This window comes from Chenopodium album, chromosome 2 (genome assembly GCF_948465745.1).
Source record: "Chenopodium album chromosome 2, dcCheAlbu1.1, whole genome shotgun sequence".
NCBI lineage: Eukaryota > Viridiplantae > Streptophyta > Magnoliopsida > Caryophyllales > Amaranthaceae > Chenopodium > Chenopodium album.
In genome coordinates this window covers 31819918-31839661 of record NC_137835.1, presented here as the reverse complement: position 1 = coordinate 31839661, position 19744 = coordinate 31819918, and the positions used below count along the sequence as shown (strand labels likewise).

Genomic DNA, 19744 nt, shown 5'->3' with positions numbered 1-19744 from the left:
TTATATGAAATTTTAAACCTTTTTAGGTAGATTACTTGGTGGTAATTTGTGCTTGAAATCCTGGTTTTATTTTTCACGTAATTGCAAACTAATTGCATTAAGTGTGAAATTGTTGTTCTTTGAGGCTTCCAAGTACTAAAGATTCAATCTTTAACTATGTTAAGTGATTGAAACTTTAAGTTACTAAATTCCATGAATTTTGTTAATCTTTGTTGATTTAATCATTTTTTAGTTGATTTGAATTATAAAGTTTGAAACTTTGTGATAGAAAATTGTTTATCTTCACATTGTCAGATATAATTTTTCAAGGATTCACAAGTATTAAAGTTGGAATCTTTATTGAACTAATGTTCATTTTTTCCAACTCCCTCTTTTTTTTTTTTTTTTTTTTTTTTTTTTTTTTTTGTCAAAAAATCAAGATTAATTTAAATTAATAGTGAGTAATTGCCCTCTTATTTTTATTACACCAAGTTACACCAATTTAATTAAAGAATGATTCTTGGGAATTATTTTGGTTAGATGCAATTTAACAATTTTATTTTAAGTTAGACTTGTTTATATTTTTCATTTTGCTCAATAAATTAGTTCTAAAATTAATTTAGAATTAAATAAAATGTCACGGAAAATTTGGGATCAAAGTCCCGAGGCTATAAGCACCCTTGGCTAGTCGGGCTGTATAGTGGCCTGCATGTGGCTGCCAAGGGGTTGCCAAGTGTGTGCGTGTAGCCAAGCCGTCACTGGTGCGCACGGCCGCAAGCAGCAGCACAACAACAACATCACAGCAGCAGCACGCTGCCTTGTGCGTGCGTGTGTGCGTGATGTGTTGCGTGGTGCATGGGGTTGCTGTGGCGCGGGTGTGGGGGCACTAGCATTGTGTGCTTGGCTTGGTGCATACGTCATGTGCGGGGGCAATGCCGTGACAATGCACTCAACCCCTTAATTAGCACATGTATCATTGGCAATTAATTTTTTCAAGTTTTTGCCGTTTTATTTATTTTAATTAATTTTGTTTATTTTAATTAAAATTTTGGAGGCTAGGCCTCGGTTTTGAGCGGCATTAGCAAAATTTATTTTGACAAATTTTGGGTTTTACAGGCTTAATTAATTAGATTAATTGAGTTGGATGCGGAATTTAGTGGGAGCTTCAAATATTAATTGCGCTTATATAACCGGTTAAAACAACTTTGAGTAGTTTTAATTAGGCGTGTTCATTGGACTAACCACCTAGATTAGTTACTAGTTCACGCGTGTTTATGCATTGTTACTTGTTTATCGTTGTAAAATGCATGGGCCATTCACAAATAGTGAATGGATAAATGGAATATATATTCTCTCACAGGTTTTATGAAATGTGAACTAGTGGGGCCCGATAAGGATAGAAAATACGGACTGTGATCCGTGATGTATTTTTGTAAATCTTAATACGGTCTGTGTACCGTTGAGTATTTGTGTACCCTAATATTTAGATTAGTCCTAATTGTAGATACTAGTAGTTGCATTTAATTATGGTTAAGTCTTGAAGATGGAGGTTCTTGGAAGACGAAGCCATGAAGTTGTAAATGAAGACCTTTTGAAGTTTTGATGATCTCAAGGGGTCATGCTAGTTGCCAAATGCATCTATATTTATGTTTTTCGATAAAAATATATGTTTATGTATATGAATTATATATTATATGCATGTTTAGGATTCGAATGTTGTGATGATTAATTAAGTTCACTTAAATCAACCAACATAGAAACCCTAGGGCCCTAAATATTGAGTAAAACTTGCCATTCCAAAACAACACTTACCAACCGAACGAGGGTAGTGGCGGGCTACGCCAAAGAGAAGCATTACTACCTCTCCAAGGAACGTAAGGCATACCGGGTATTCAAGTTGGTTTTGGTTGTACTCAACGATATGAATGATGGAGTCCTAACAAGTCGTGGAAAAGTGAATAAATTGTTGAGACAGAATTAGATGCAACGATTTATTAACCCAAGAGTGGCTTGGAGCCATTAGCAAAGCGTTGCTTACCTTAGGAGATTGAGTGTTAAGACAACACAAAGCATTCTTAACCACTCTTTGTTTCTTTGGATCTTGGAATCGACTTATTCTCGCCAAATGGGGACAAATTTAATGCGTGGATAAGACGTTTAATAAGATTGAAAATTTACATGAATACCTTTTAATTTTCAAACTTATTATGTTATTTACTTGATAAATGGTTATACTTTGCACTTATATTTGTAGAATTCCAAATCAAACTGTATTGTTTTCCATGATTGGTAAAGGAAATCTTTGAGAGTGGTTCTCAAAGAAAAGTAAAGGATTTCTAAAATACAATTCTCATAAATGACTTTTATTTTTTTAAAACCATAAATGACTCATAAATGACTTTTATAACAAAGTCCGAAAGAACGGTTGGACATCATGTATTCAAAATACTACGTAGTTTTGATAAAACATGAAGTATTGATTTGCAAACTCAAATTGTCAATATTGACAACCAACATATCTTTCCGCTTAATACATAGATGAGTAGGACTCATTAATGTAGTAATTAAAGCGTGAATTAAAGGAAAAGACGGAACTTTGTTTTACGATGCATTAGATGCTTAATTATGCCTAACAAAGCATAAAAGTCAAAGACTCTTAAAGAAATGGTTCTTAAATATTATGAGATAAAGTATGATAAGAAATATAGGAAACGAGGAACGAAGAAAAGGAATAAGATTCCATTTCAACCCATGAGTTCATGTTGTTTTAGTTAACTTAGCAACTCGTTATCTTCACAAGTATCGGATACTGCTTGATTGTTCCACTTTGAAAGTGACCTCAAACTATTGAAGTTAAGCTAAGTTATCGACTTACAAACTTAGAATGAAGCAAGTGGTGCTACATCATTTGTAAGGACATATGCTTTATTTAAAGACCTTTAAGCTAAGGCTGGAACAAATAAATGGTTATTATGTTCCATAATTAGCAATTGATCCGTTTACACACGGAACGACTCACATTCAAAGCAATGAGCAATATTTGCAAATTTATTTAAATGGCATGGTTGTCTCAACCATGAGTCAAGAATGCTTGATTATAAACAAACATTATCTTAACATGATAAACTAGAAAAATCTCAAATTCATGGGCATGATTTGCATTCCGAACATCTTTAGCAATGTCACATCAACAAGAACGTACTCAAGGCTCTATTAGATAGGCTCTTGATAGTTGATCGATTCGGAATCGTTCTAAGATAAGCAATTCTTTCTTGTTGAAACCGACAAAGTACAGAGCTATTGTTCTTGGTATAGACAATTGACTCCGAAAGCTAAAGAGGATTCATTTACTTCAACGTATCACAAATAATTTGAATGAATATGACAATATTCATCAAATGTGAACAAACATGACCTTGAATAGTTCAAGAGTTCAGCAAAGTACAGAATCTACTTGGCAAGATATCAAAACGTCTAGATTAGATCGAGCGATGTTTGCTTGAGCCAAGCGTGACCATCACATAGTTATGAATTTGAAATTTTCATAAATAACTCCACAAAGAACATAGTGTGTCTTTACGGAGACCTCGATGCCATTTAAAAATGACTCGAACAATGATGGATCACATCCTTCCTATAAAGTTCTTAAGATTTGCACGAAGGACTAATGTTACACTAAATAAAATGTCGAAGCTAAGAAAGGACACCATATTCAGTTATGGATAGAATTATCTTCTAAATGTCTTTTCAAGTATATGTCTAAAATTCTTAGCCATAGTGGAAGTTCATTGGCTCAGTGGGAGCTAAGTGACTCAGTGGGCGCTCACCAGCTTAGCAAGAGCTAGGTGGTTGAGTAGCAGCTTAATTGATCATTAAAGGCTAAGATAGCTCAGGTGGGAGCTAACTGCTTGTTTCACAACGAACTTTTACCCAAAGACAATATACATGTCTCTTTGTCAGAATTCAAGTGAGACTACGGGCATTACCTCTACAACCTAATTGAGAACACAGCGTTTCTTACTCTAAGTGGTATCTTTCTGGAAAGTAACACGTTTCCAAAACGATAAGTGGGAGGAAAATGAACTGGAGGAAAATGAACTCGATGACTATCGAGCTTAGCAACAAACTAGAACTGAGAATCTCAGAAGACCTTAAAAGGACTTCATGAGAATGCTTGATCAAGAATACTCAAAAGGAGTGTACAAGTGCCTTAAAAGAGAATTCATTACTCACAAAACATCACAAATGTTGGAGTAAGATCAACATAATAAAAGGGCTATGGAAGCGCCTCGAAACTCAGTGGTTGATGCAATTGCCCTGTATAGGTATAGAATTCACCAAAGGTTTGGGTTGAATCCTATAAATTTTCTATTAAGTTAGAAATAAACCTAAGACTTACTAGCATACTATTTACTATTAGATAGTAAAGGAGTAATGTCCTGTAAGATAGCTACGACAAATCCAAATTCCGAATAATGGTTAGAGGCCACAAAAATCCGAGATAGACTCCATGTTTTATAATCATGTTTGAAACTTGATTAATTTGCATAAAGGGTGAAATACCCATCGATTGCAAATAAGTTTTCAAGGAGAAAACTAACAAATGTGGAAATGTATATGCATACATAGCTAGATTGGATTAAAAGAATACAATTAAATTGACGGAGTTGATTTTAATAAAAACCTATTCACCAATCGGAATGCTAAAGTCTTTTCGTGATTGTTTTAGCAAAATTGCTCATATGAAATATGGAAAAATAGATACCAAAACCGCCTTCCCAAAATAGGATTTTGGAAGTGACTATGGAATAGTCTAAGGGTTTTGAAAATCTAAATAATTCTAGATTTAAATGCAAGCTCAAGGAATCTGTCATAGGATTAAAGGAAGCATTGCATATAGGAATTGGAACGTGTTTTCTCATAAAGTTAATAAGAGGATTAAATTATCCGGAAACATAGAAATTCTCATGAATAACAAGTTTAGTTGGAGCAAAAGTAAAGGTCCAATGAGAAGTTTACAAACCCTATTGTGAAATAACTATCAAATGCTAAATGCTTAGATTTGAAAATATTTTCGACAATGGACCAAGCAAAAGACGATACTTAGTACGTATTGGGTATTAAGTTCTATTGTATAGACTTAATAAAATGTTTGAACATGTAAAGGAGTTTACCGTGTTAAACATGAATTGAAGGACTTTGAAAGACTTTCGACCAGTATGTATAAAACTAAGTAAATGTTTGAACTAAGTATAAGCTAGGCTAAATACTAAGTCAAACATGTAAGACTCTAATAGAGACTTTCAACCATATCAAAAAGCAAACTGTTTAGCAAAGACTCAGTGAAACTAAATAAGCTAAAATGACAAATTGATGGAATAAGATCGAGAATTACTCTGCAATTTAATCTATCATGTATGCTGTGATATGGAATCGTCGCACGACTTACTTGCTTAGAGAATTTTAAGTATGTAAGTAGTACCTATCAAACTGAATCTATGTAATAGATCGTTAGACTATGGCCAAGAACATCCAAAGTACTTGTATAAGTAATAGGATGAGTTCTTGACTTGTGGAAACAAATACAATTTGTGAATTGATGTTGCAAGCACAAACCTTAACAAGGATTAGATCCTTAACAAGGAAGCCATTTATAAGCACGACCTAACAATAAGTCGTGGCTTGAGAATGGTAACATGGTCGTGGATCCATGTGTAATGTGCATGAATTTAAGGAAAATTTCCCTGATCACAAGTGATTAGGGTATCCCAAATCATTGTGAGCCGTTTGGAATGAAACCCAAGAAAATCATCATCAGGAAGTCTACTAAAATATATGTTGAGAATATTGTTGCCTTAATGGCGATAATAAAGAAGATGTTCTATGGAAAGTTCGTTGCTGAACGTTAATAATTGTAGGTCGTCAAGTTGAAGGTCTCAATCATGAAAATGAGTGGGAGCCATCACTTGGACAATAAATCCTAAATCACATATAATCCATGACACTCTCAAATTTTATCATCTTATTATGACAGTGATTAGTAATGTAGATGCTAAGATTAGCAAAGTAATTATAACTAAACCTATGCAATGAGTGAACAACAACATTCACAATTGCATGAAAGAAATCAAGCATATTAGATATGGGTGTGATTTATATATTGTTTTATAAATAGTGATACTCTTAAAACATTCGGAAAAACCATTTATCATAAGATGAACCATCCATTCAGGTTTCCGAGTAATTTTAAATTTCAGGCAATATTTTATCACTCCGTTTGCTATTTAATTGTGGTTTAGGATTAAATAATGACTCCATTCGATTCTTGGAATATTCAAAATAGGGTATCAAGACCAGTCTTGGTAAGGAAACACCTCTTAAGTGAACATTGAATATTATAATCGAAAATTATCCCTAATCAAGGTCATTTAAACAATGGATGATTAATGACCAATTGAGATTAGTGTGTAGTCTAATTTATAGCACCGTTTCTTGTGCTACGAGGATTTGATTGTCATAAATCATTTGTACAGGTATTGGTTTAGAACCATACTGGATCGACCTATGAGAATACTTTAAGAGATTAAAAATCGTCACAAGTATACTTCTCATTATGGCTATCGGAACCTATTTCCTCGACCATGAGTATTGTGAGTTCTCTTGTTTGAGTACTAGTCTGCTTTGATGTTGTCAAACGTCTGCCGTAATAGGGGATTATAACGGAAACACTCGGGCGGCTAGGTCCTCTCAGTCAGAGGAGCTACATTACAAGACTGGGAATGTCCCCCTACTAAAATAGGGAAGATTTCCTTGTTGTATACAAGGCCTCTCGTTGAGCAAGACTGTGAAAATGCATGGCCATGCTCAGATGGATTTTAGAAATCATGTGTTTATTTACAGTCGGACTCGGAATCGAGAAACACTTCTGGACAAAATAAGGATGACAAAATAATCTTACCTTATAATTCATGAAGAGACATTAAGCGACATAGGGAAAAGGCTGTACACTAATGCGCACTTATCCTGAAGGACAAGTGGGAGATTGAAAAGAATGGTGTCCTTCGAACAAGTGTACTATTCCGTTAGTGGGTTCAGAATTATTAGAAAGCTAATATATTCAGTAAAGTCAAGTGATTGGAATGCCTAGATGGAGGCCGCTTCCAATCAGTAATATTAATGCATAATTAATATTACAACTTAATCTTGACTGAACCCTTCGGGTCACACCCTTAGCAGTAAACGAACCGACTCGACAAAATAATTCTAAAGAAATTAATTCGTCGCCCGAGTATTAAAAATTTAGACGTCGGAAATTCGAGCTTAGAGCGTTGAAACCGAGCGTCGGAAGTCGAGTCAAAAATAGTAAATGACGAGACGCGCAAATAATAATAAATCGCAAATATTTCCCAAGAAACCCCTAACATCAGTGTACCCCAAGCATATGAGTTCTAGGGGAAAAAATGTCCTAGCATAGGTGGCTAGCAAGCGCACCAAGCTGAGCCATGCATGGCCGGCTTGTACGTGCTAACGTACCATAGCTAGCTGCATGCTAGCAGCTGCAAGCATGCGGGCTAGCAGCAGCTAGTAGCCCATGCAAGGGCCAACTGACAAGAGGAAAATGTATGTCGTTATCTACCCTTCCCCCAAGTCAAACTAAATTTGTAAACACCTAACCAACCTTATATGAATATAGGGCAAGTTAAGGGTCGATCCCTAGGGAATGCAATGAAGAAAACTAGAGTCTAAGTCAAGCTACCTCGAAGATGGAGTTGAAATTATGGTTGGCACTATGGAAAACTAAGACAAGTCTAATCAAGTAAATCAAAGGTCTAAACACTAGGGATATGGGTTCCACATGCTAGTTTAGAGCTCAATCAATTAATTCAAGTATTGCAATGGACAAACAATAGTAGCAATAAAGAGAGTTCAAATGCTATCTCATATAGGCCAATCTAGGAGTCACTATGAAAGGCAAATCAAGAAAAATCACAAGCAAACCCAATCAATTAGAGCAACTTTCAAATCAATTGTTCATGTCATTAAGAGTTGCAATGCAATCTAGATTAATCTTATAGGTTGATCACTCCTAGTCTAATCAATCACATGCAAAACTATGTCAACCAATTTAATTGCAACAAATCAATCAACCAAAGAGCATCAACTAGCAATTTCATTAATCAAACATGCTTCCCCCTTTCCCTAGCAACTAATCTACTTACTAATCATGGTGAAATTCAAGAACAAATAACTAGAAATTGCATTGATCGTCATTCTATATCAAAATCTAAGAGAAATCAAAATATTCAACAATATCAAACTCAAATCCAAAGAAAAACAAGCAACAAGCATAAATCAAATAGCAAGTAAGTAAGAGATGAAAGAAGGAAGAGATTCTCACTAATATTGATGATTGAAAATGAAAAAATCCAAACTTGATTGATCAAATGTTAAGTTACAAATCCAAAACCAAGAACTTCTCTCTAAATTCTCTCTCTAAAACTAAGCTAATGAAAAATCATCAAAAAGTTCGGTTAAAAAAGGAATTACAATTCTATTTATAAGTAAAGAAGAAACCGGCAAATCCCGCGCCCTCTCCCGATGAATCCTCGGCCGCGGAGAAATGGGTACGGAACCCTCCGCGGGCTATCTGGGCAACACCCGCGCCCACGGCTTAAGATGCCACGCCCGCGGCTAATCCCCTGCTCCCAAAGCTCAATTAGAGGGCCGTGGTCTCTCTGAGACGGAGCGCCCTCTCCAAGTTTCCCGCGCTCGCGAAGAGCACGCGGGGCAACCGCGGGAAGTTCCTGCCAAAATTTGCCATTTGTGCATCTTGAGCCCGTGCCCGTGGCTTCACTGACCCGCGCCTGCAGCCTGCTATCAATACTTGGGAGACCTCTTCGAGGCCTCTTCAAGGCCTCTCTAAGCCCTCTCTAGCCACATGCTTCTTCCTTGCTTGGTAATTAAAGTCCCAACTTGATTCCTTTGCAAAGGTGATTCTCCAAGTACCTACACAAGCAAACAAAGAAAGGAAATAAAAGGGTAAAAGAGCCAAATAAGAGGAAAACACGAGAAAAACACGAGAACCATAAAGAAAAGAGGAGAAAGAGAAACTAAAGGAGAAAGAACCAAAAATAAGAGAAGAAAGCATGAAAAGGGGAAAGAAATAACCCTAAAAGACTACCCTATGAGTGCCAATCATGAAATGAAACAAAACAACAACAAGCAACAAACCAACGAGACCATTAGCAAAAATCCACCAAAAACCTTATCAAAGACTTCCCACCGAGCCCCAGGTGCCTCCCCTAAACCAACCATAAAACATCCTTTTTAACCCCCCCCTTACAAAATGAAGGCATCGACCGCGATGCCTACAAACATTCAAAATAGGGAAGGGGGAGAACAAAAAGGGAAACAAACATGCATAAGGGGACTATTGGCCGCTAGGGACGGCACCATCATCACCCGTATCCCAAACTCCGGTGTAACCGGGAGGAAATCCATAGTGACCCTTGAATAGGTCAAGTTGGGATTGGGTCAATTGGTCGTAGGGCTCACGCTGACCACGGAGCTCGGGGTGACTGGGGTCAACATAGTAGTATGCGGGATCACCCCGATAATCACTCCCCCCCGAGACCTTATAATCATAAGGTGGGAAGTTGCGCCTTGGCACATCGGGGTCCTCAACTCCGGGCCAATATGGGTACGTAGGGAGGTTGTCACCAACCCATGAAGGTACCGGCCCTTGTTGGGGCGGCACATAAGGGTAGTTGACTGGAGGTGTGACCTCCCCCCTACGCACACTAGCGTCATACAAGGCGCTAGTTTGATAAGACAGAGTTTGGTGGTCTGAGTACATACCTTGCATGCTCAATTGCATGCGCTCCATGTTGGCTCTCATGGCCTCCATCTCTTGGAGATAAGCATCTCCTTGGAAATCTTGTTGTTGTTGTTGTCTTTGTTGTCTTCTTTCTCTTCTTCTTCTTTGAGCATCATCATGAAAATGCTCATGTTGTTGTTGTAGTGGCGGTTGTTGTTGCTCTTCATCATATTCTTCTCCTCCTCCTTCCTCCTCTTCCTCATCATTCTCATCACCCTCATCAATCTCATCATCCCCCTCCATCTCATCTTCAATCCTCTCATTGTTCCTAGGGACCATCCAAATGTTTCTAGCCTCACGAAGGATGGAGGTGGCGGCCGGGTTAGGGAGTAGGCAATGGTGGGTATTTCTCACTAGCCAAGAGTAAGTATCGGTTCTTCTAGTGCTAGTTATGAAACGCAAAGTGTTAACTTGCTTAAAACTAATCCACACGTCTTCACTCCTTCCAACCGGAGTGCAAGACTTCAAGAACCCCTCTTGCTTAAAATACGACACAAGACGTGTCACCATGCCCCCACAATGAATTTCCCCCGTTTTGATCCCATGCATTATCTCCTTACAACAATTCATGAAGATATAGCCAAAATTAATCCTTGACCCTAACTCCGGCTTGGTAGCCATCCATAACACCATAATCTCCTCTCGAGATAACTTCCCAAATCTTGCTTATTAAAGACCGAATACCCAAGAATTATATGAAGGATCCTAAGGGCCGGATGGATAATCTCACTAGCAAGACTCTTCTTCGAATCAAACTCCCTCCTGTTGGCTATGGTTCTCCACCAAGAAACCTCATTATACTCAGTTTGGACTAGGGAGATAAGGGGCTCGAAGATATCACCATTGGGGTTGAAACCAAGGGCTACATTGAACTCGGCTAGGTTCATGGTGTGTTTGACATTGAAGAGTTGGAAGGAAATAATAAAGTCGGTTTCCTCCACCTTATTGAACTCAAATGTGGAGAAAAACTCAATGGAAGGCTCCAAATAGGTTCTAGGGGAAGACTTTATAAACTCACCCAAGCTTAGGTTGTTTAGAAGGATGTCAAGGTCGTTTTCAATTCCTAGCTTTGCCATGTCCTCACGAAAGTAATGGCGGGAAGGTCTAAACTTTTGGTCTTTCATTTAGTTATAGATGGGGGTTTGTTTAGACCGGTTCCAAAACTTGAGAGGGGGTAGAGGAGGAGGAGGAGCATCATCTTGAGTTGTGGAATGCGGTTGGGGTTGAGGGTTTGAGGATTGGCCGGGGGATTGGTTTGAGCGTTTCTTGCTACTTTTCACTCTTCTTAACAAATCCATTTTGACAAAGTTCACACAATTCACAAGAACAACACAAACTCCCTCAAACAAAACAACTACCACCAAAATTACTCACAACCCTCCTTACAAATCCAAACAAACCACCACAAACTACTCGTTACCTGTTCCAATCAACACAGCAATCAAAATCCAACAACAAACAACAATATCAACAATCAATCATCTATATAATCATGAATCAACAAGAAAAAGTAACAATCACCCAAATATACCAAATTTCCCATAAAACACAAAAATCATGCTCAAAATCAAGGTAAACAAACCAATGTAAAGAAATCAATTGAAATTGACAAAAATATTACAAAGGTTAGAAGTATACCAAGATTGGAGACTCAAATTAAACTCAAAGCACTTCAAAGACCCAAAATTTCCCGAAAAACCACGAGAAAGTAGAGTAGGAGTGATGAAAATGGAGGAATATGGAAGAATTTGTGAAAATTTTAGGCAAAAGTTGAAGAAATAAGTAAGAGATTGATGTTTTGGGGTTAGGGTTTGAGAGGAGGTAGAGAGAGAAAGGGGAAAAATAAGGAGAAGAAGAGAAAATAAGAGAGGAGAGAGACAGGAGAGGGGCGCGCCTGGGTATAACAAACCCAATTCGCCGCGCCTTCTCCCGACTCTGCCGCGCCCTCGGCAACTCTCCTGCGCCCGCGGAGAGACCGCGGGGAGCTCCTGGAACTTTTGGGATTTTTTTACCTGACGGGGGGCCGCGCCCTCTCCAGAAACGTTGCGCCCTCTCCAAAACTACCCGCGCCCGCGGAGAGACCGCGGGGCAACCGCGGGAAGTTCCTGGAATGAATTTCCAAATTTGCTTGAATTGAGGGCCGCGCCCTCTCCAGACATGACACGCCCTCTCCAAAACATCCCGCGCCCGCGGGGCAACCACGGGAAGTCCCTGGATTGAACTTCAATTTTTCTTGAAATGAGGGCCGCGCCCTCTCCAAAACTTCCGAGGCCTCTCCAAAACTTCCCGCGCCCGCGGAGAGACCGCGGGGCAACCGCGGGAAGTCCCTGGATTGAAATGCCTCAAAAAGGTGATGAGGCCCCCGAGGTCTCTCCAAGCCCTCGGGGAGCCCTCTCCCCTGCACTCTAAACTCTTCATCAAACCCCTTCTTTCCAACAAGTGATGACAATAGGCGACCTACAAAACAAACACAAAACCAACTCAAAATAAGATAAAAAACCAATCAAGGAAAAATAAAAGAAAAGAAATGAAAGAGAAATGAGATGAGAATCTGGGTTGCCTCCCGTAAGCGCTTTTGGTTAACGTCGTTAGCTCGACGTGCACCACCATCTCAATGTGGCTGAAAAGGAATCATTTTGTGAACAAGTCCAACAAACATTCCATCATAGTACTTCTTGAGCCGATGACCATTAACCTTAAATGGAGATGAGGAGTTCAAAGGAGAAATCTCCACGGCATCATTATCAAAAACATCTTTCACCAAGAATGGTCCACTCCATCTTGACATGAGCTTTCTGGGGAACAACTTCATCCTTGAATTGTAGAGGAGGACTTTGTCACCTACACAAAACTCCTTTTTCTCAATCAACTTGTCATGAACCTCCTTGGAGCGATCTTTGTAGGTGCTAGCACAATCGTAAGCATCAAGTCGAAGTTCCTCTAGCTCATGAAGATCCAACCACCTCTTCTCCCCCGCACTAGCTAAGTCAAAATTTATCTTCTTGATGGCCCACAAGGCACGATGTTCAAGCTCTACCGGGAGATGGCATGATTTGTCATAGACAAGGCGATATGGAGTGGTACCAATAGGTGTCTTAAAAGCCGTCCTATAAGCCCAATGAGCATCATCTAACTTGTTCGACCAATCCTTTCTATTCCTTGCAACCGTCTTCTCAAGAATGAGCTTTATTGGACGATTGGAGACCTCGACTTGGCCACTCGATTGAGGATGATATGGAAGGCCGAATCGTTGATGCACTCCATGTTTCCTTAACATCTTTTGGAAGGCGTTGTGAACAAAATGAGATCCGTTATCGCTTATCACAGCCTTAGGCACGCCAAACCTTGGGAAGATGATTTTGTTGAACAACTTCAACACTACTTTGTGGTCATTAGTAGGGGAGGCAATGGCCTCAACCCATTTAGAAAACATAGTCCACAGCCACAAGTATGAATTGATTACCATATGAAGATGGGAATGGTCCCATGAAGTCAATCCCCCAAACATCGAACACCTCTAACTCAAGAATGGGCTGTTGAGGCATCTCATTCCTCTTGGAGATATTCCCAACCCTTTGACATCGGTCGCATGACTTCACAAAGCTCCATGAGTCCTTTAAGAGATGTGGCCACCATAAACCACTTTGAAGAACCTTGGTAGCGGTCTTGGAAACACCCATATGCCCACCACTAGGGTCTGAGTGGCACATCCTTAAAACACTAGGCACCTATTCATTTGGAACACAACGCCTAAGTAAGCCATCAACCCCTCGTTTGTATAAGATGGGATCATCCCACAAGTAATGTCTTTCCTCCCTTTTGATTTTCTTCCTTTGGTTCTTTGAGAAAAAGGGTGGAAACTCCCCACATGCTAGAAAATTCACCAAGTCGGCATACCATGGGAGTTCCTTCACCTCTATGGCATATAAGAAGTCATCAAGCATTCTATCCTCAATTGGTGAACCATCGTCATGAATTTGATCACCCTCAAGGCGAGAAAGATGGTCCGCCACAACATTCTCCGCACCCTTCTTGTCCCTAATCTCAATCTCAAAAGTTTGCAATTCAAGCACTCATCGAATCAACCTAGGCTTGGACTCTTTCTTGGCAAAGAGATACTTGAGCGCCGCGTGATCCGTGAAAACTATGGTCTTGGAACCCAACAAGTAATAACTAAATTTCTCAAAAGAGTGCACAATTGCTAAAAATTCCTTTTCCGTTGTTGTGTAGTTCTTTTGGACCCCATTGAGTGTCTTGGACATATAGTAAATCACATGAAGCTTCTTGTCTACACGTTGTCCCAAAACACCTCCAATCGCCCAATCACTCGCATCACACATCAATTCAAAAGGAAGATCCCACCTTGGGGCTTGAACAATAGGAGTAGAGATTAGGGCCTTCTTCAATCTGTCAAATGCCTTCAAGCATTTGTCACCAAAAATGAACTCAACATCCTTTTGAAGAAGGTCATTTAGGGGCTTAGCAATAAGTGAAAAATCCTTGATGAATCTCCTATAAAAACCCGCATGACCAAGGAACGATCTCACTCCCTTGACATTCACCGGAGGTGGAAGTTTCTCAATCACTTCTATTTTTGCCTTATCCACCTCAATGCCTCTATTTGAAATCTTGTGCCCAAGCATTATACCTTCCTCCACCATGAAGTGGCATTTCTCCCAATTCAAAACAAGATTGACCTTTACACATCTTTCCAAACACTTCTCAAGGTTCACAAGGCACTCCTCAAATGAGACACCCCCCACCGAAAAGTCATCCATGAAGACCTCCATTTCCTCCTCCAACATATCCCCGAAAATACTCATCATGCACCTTTGGAATGTAGCGGGTGCATTGCATAACCCAAAGGGCATTCTTCGATAGGCAAAGGTCCCATAAGGACATGTGAAGGTAGTTTTCTCTTGATCATCGGGGTGGATGGGGATTTGGAAGAATCCCGAATATCTATCGAGGAAACAATAAAACTTGTGCCTTGTTAGTCTTTCAAGCATTTGATCAATAAATGGAAGAGGGAAGTGATCCTTCTTGGTGGATGTGTTTAGACGTCTATAGTCTATACACATCCGCCAACCCGTGACCGTCCTAGTTGGAATGAGCTCACCCTTCTCATTCTCAACCACGGTCATGCCCCCCTTCTTTGGAACGACATGCACGGGGGAGACCCACCTTGAGCTAGAGATGGGGAATATGATTCCCGCATCCAATAGCTTGGTGATCTCCTTCTTAACTACCTCTCCCATTTTGGGATGTAGTTTTCTTTGTCGTTCGACAGAAGGAAGGGCGCCTTCCTCAAGTGTTATGTGGTGTTGGCACAAGGCGGGGCTTATACCTTTAAGATCATCAATTGTGTACCCCAAAGCACCTTGGTGCTTTCTCAAAACACCACATAACACTTGAGCTTGGCTCACGCTCAAGGATGCACTAACTATCACGGGGTAAGTGGAATGAGGGCCCAAGAACTAATACCTAAGGTGTGATGGTAGAGGTTTGAGCTCTACCATAAATACACCATTACCTTCCTTTGATGTGGCCGCTTGCAAAGCTTCTTGGCTTGAGATTTTCAAGCACATTTGCTCATCCACTTCTTCCATGCTTCCATTAAGCAATTCTTCATAGAATGCCACTTCCTTGCATGGTGTACCTACTTTGTCCTTGTTCAACAAAACATTCTTAAGCTCATCGTTAGAGGTGAGCAAGTGCTCATGCATGGAAGACACAACATGATCAAGTGAATCAATCTTCATGCAATTTTCTAGAGAAGAACATGGATACTTCATGCTTTCATTCAAATCAAATTCATTGACCTCATCTCCTACCTTAAGGGAAATCTTTGCACTCCTCACATCAATCATAGCACCCGAGGTAGAAAGAAAGGGTCTAACTAAAATGATTGGAATGGTAGCATCTTCATCCATTTCAAGCACAATAAAATCCACCGGGAACACAAACTTCCCAACCCTCAATGGAACATCTTCTACCTTACCTTTTGGAAACTTGATTGACCTATCGGCTAATTGCAAGGTAATGTTAGAAGGTAAGAGTTCCCCTAGTTCAAGTCTTTGATAAACAAAATATGGTATTATGCTCACACTAGCTCCCAAGTCACATAAGGCATTATCAATTTGCATCTTGTTAATGGCACAAGGGATGGAGAAGTTTCCGGGATCTTTAAATTTGGGTGGCATTTTGTTCATGATGATAGCACTACAATTTTCGGTCAAATTGATAGTCTCCAGAACCTCACAAGTTCTTTTCCCACTCAAATTGTCCTTGAGGAATTTTAATAATTTGGCATTTGGTTGATCACATCGGTAAAAGGTAGAGAAAGATGAAGTTGTTTTAGCATATCAATGAATCAACCAAATTGTTTATCCAATTTGTGTCTCATGAATTTTTGTGGGTAAGGGAGCTTGGGTTTCACAATTTCTTTCTCTACTCTCACCTCTCTAGGTGTCTCAACCACAACCTTATCCAATGATGCCCTATCCTATTCATTCTCAACCAAGGCTTCCTTAGGAATCTCCTTATCTTCACTCTTCCTAGGCAATCTCTCCTCAAGAACCTTACCACTCCTTGTAACAATAGCATTCACGGGTTTCTTGGGATCAAGACCTTTGGAAGGTAAAGAAGAAGGGCTTGCATGATCTTTCAAAGCATTAGCAAGTTAAGAAATTTGGTTTTCAAGCATTTTATTGTGGGTCATCATTTCATTGAACTTTTTATCACTAACGGCCATGTATGTGTTCAACAACTTGGTTTGATTCTCAATTATTTCTTCCAAATTGGTCCTAGGTGAAGAAGGTTGTGAATAGGAATTTTCACCTTGAGTCCTTGGAATAAATCCGGGTGGGGGACCTCTTTGAGCATTATTTTGAAAATTGCCCCTCCCTTGATTGTTCCAAGTACCCCTATTTTGATTTTGACCATAACCTTGATTATGGTTACCACCACCTTGATTATGATTACCACTACCTTGGTTATAATTTCCATAACCTTGGTTTAGATTACCATAATGTTGGCTTTGATTTTGGCAACTATAACCTTGGTTATTATCAAACCTTTGAACATTATTATTTGACACATAATTCACATGCTCACTCTCATTGTTATGAAACTCATCAACACATTCATTAGGACAATTACTAGAGTCATGATCATACGATCAACATGCATCACAAAACAAACAACCCATAGGCATATTATGTGAAGAGGGAGGGGGTTGAGAGTTAGGAAGAGTACCTCTCCCCTTAAATTGGGAGGGAAGATTCGAAGCTTGAGAAGACGAAGAAGCGCTCTCCAACTTGGCTTTGATTGCGATCACCTCCTTTCCCAAGTTTGTCATTTGGGAGGAAAGGTTGTTGATCGCATTTAGATGGTCCACCGAGTACAATGAAGATTGCTTGCTTGAAGAGTCCCTCTCCCCATATTGACAATCTCTATAGTACGTCACCACCTCCTCAATAATGTCCACTGCTTCTTCTTCGGTCTTGTTCATGATAGGACCCCCGGCCCCCCCATCAAGGCATGACTTGCCTTGGGGACTTAAACCGCCATAGAAGATTTGGACCACTTGGTATGTTGGGATTCCTTGGTGAGGGCACTCTCTTTGATACTCTTTGTATCTCTCCCATGCTTCGTAAAGGCTTTCATTTGGCCTTTGCTTGAACCCTTGAATCAAGGCTCTTGCCTCCGCCATCTTCTTTTCAGGGTAGAAGCGGGACAAGAAGGCCTTTGTAACATCATCCCATGTTCTCAAGGAATTGGGCTTCACCTCTTTATCTAGCCACTTTAAAGATCTTCCTATGAGAGAGAAGGGGAACAACTTGAGGCGGATGAACTCTTGAGAAACTCCGTTGACTTTGATGGTGTTGCAATATTTCTCAAATTCTTTAAGATGGTTCAACGGGCTCTCATTCTTAGCCCCACTATATTGCCTCCTCTCAATTAAGGTGATCATGGCCAGCCGAATTTCGAAATCATTTATCGGTGTTGTAGGCGGAGCTATACCGCTCTCAAACCTATAAGCACCGGGTATTCCTAGCTCCTTCAAGGCCACTCTAGGATTTTCTCCCATGCCTTGCTCTTCTTAAATCTCTTCTTCACTTGAAGAACTATACCCCAAGGATCGATTAGCTATTGTTCTCCTTGAGAGAGTCCTGTTGATTTTCGGGTCAAAAGGCACAATGGATTGATCACGAGCTCTATGCATGCATATCTCAAAGAAAATATTAGTAGCACGGCAACAAGTGTAGCCTAAAGAAACAAAATCTTTTTGTATTTTTCATTTAAAATGAAGTAGACTCAACAACAAAAGCTAAGCACCAATAGCAATTCCCCGGCAACGACGCCATTTTGACAAGAGGAAAATGTATGTCGTTATCTACCCTTCCCCCAAGTCAAATTAAATTTGTAAACACCTAACCAACCTTATATGAATATAGGACAAGTTAAGGGTCGATCCCTAGGGAATGCAATGATGAAAACTGGAGTCTAAGTCAAGCTACCTCGAAGATGGAGTTGAGATTAAGGTTAGCACTATGGAAAACTAAGACAAGTCTAATCAAGTAAATCAAAGGTCTAAACACTAGGGATATGGGTTCCACATGCAAGTTCAATGATAATGCTAGTTTAAAGCTCAATCAATTAATTCAAGTATTGCAATGGACAAAAAATAGTAGCAATCAAGAGAGTTCAAATGCTATCTCCTATAGGCCAATCTAGGAGTCCCTATGAAAGGCAAATCAAGAAGAATCACAAGCAAACCCAATCAATTAGAGCAACTTTCAAATCAATTGTTCATGTCAATAAGAGTTGCAATGCAATCTAGATTAATCTTATAGGTAAATCACTCCTAGTCTAATCAATCACATGCAAAACTATGTCAACCAATTTAATTGCAACAAATCAATCAATCAAAGAGCATCAACTAGTGATTTCATTAATCAAACATCCTTCCCCCTTTCCCTAGCAACTAATCTACTCACTAATCATGGTGAAATTCAAGAACAAATAACTAGAAATTGCATTGATCATAATTCTATATCAAAATCTAAGAGAAATCAAAATATTCAACAATATCAAACTCAAATCCAAAGAAAAACAAGCAACAAGCATAAATCAAATAGTTAGTAAGTAAGAGATGTAAGAAGGAAGAGATTCTCACTAATATTGATGATTGAAAATGAAGAAATCCAAACTTGATTGATCAAATGTTGAGTTACAAATCCAAAACCAAGAACTTCTCTCTAAATTTTCTCTCTAAAACTAAGCTAATGAAAAATTATCAAAAAGTTCGGTTCAAAAAGGAATTACAATTCTATTTATAAGTAAAGAAGAAAGCGGCAAATCCCGCGCCCTCTCCCGATGAATCCGCGGCCGCGGAGAAATGGGTACGGAACCCTCCGCGGGCTATCTGGGCAACACCCGTGCCCGCGGCCAAAGATGCCGCGCCCGCGGCTAATCCCCTGCTCCCAAAGCTCAATCAGGGGGCCGCGGTCTCTCTGAGCCGGAGCGCCCTCTCCAAGTTTCCCGCGCCCGCAGAGCTCGCGGGGCAACCGCGGGAAGTTCCTGCCAAAATCTGCCATTTGTGCTTCTTGAGCCCGCGCTCGTGGCTTCACTGACCCGCGCCCGCGGCCTGCTGGCAATACCTTGGAGACCTCTCCGAGGCCTCTCCAAGGCCTCTTTTAGCCCTCTCTAGCCACATGCTTCTTCCTTGCTTGGTCATTAAAGTCCTAACTTGATTCCTTTGCAAAGGTGATTCTCCAAGTACCTACACAAGCAAACAAAGAAAGGAAATAAAAGGGAAAAAGAGCCAAATAAAAGGAAAACACGAAAAAACACGAGAACCATAAAGAAAAGAGGAGAAAGAGA

General features: G+C 39.8%; 1 pseudogene; it reads left to right on the top strand.

Annotated features, from left to right (window-relative positions):
- The first annotated feature begins 17457 nt into the window (after positions 1–17457).
- Positions 17458–17556, top strand: LOC145608612 (small nucleolar RNA R71; annotated as a pseudogene).
- The last annotated feature ends 2188 nt before the right edge of the window (positions 17557–19744 follow it).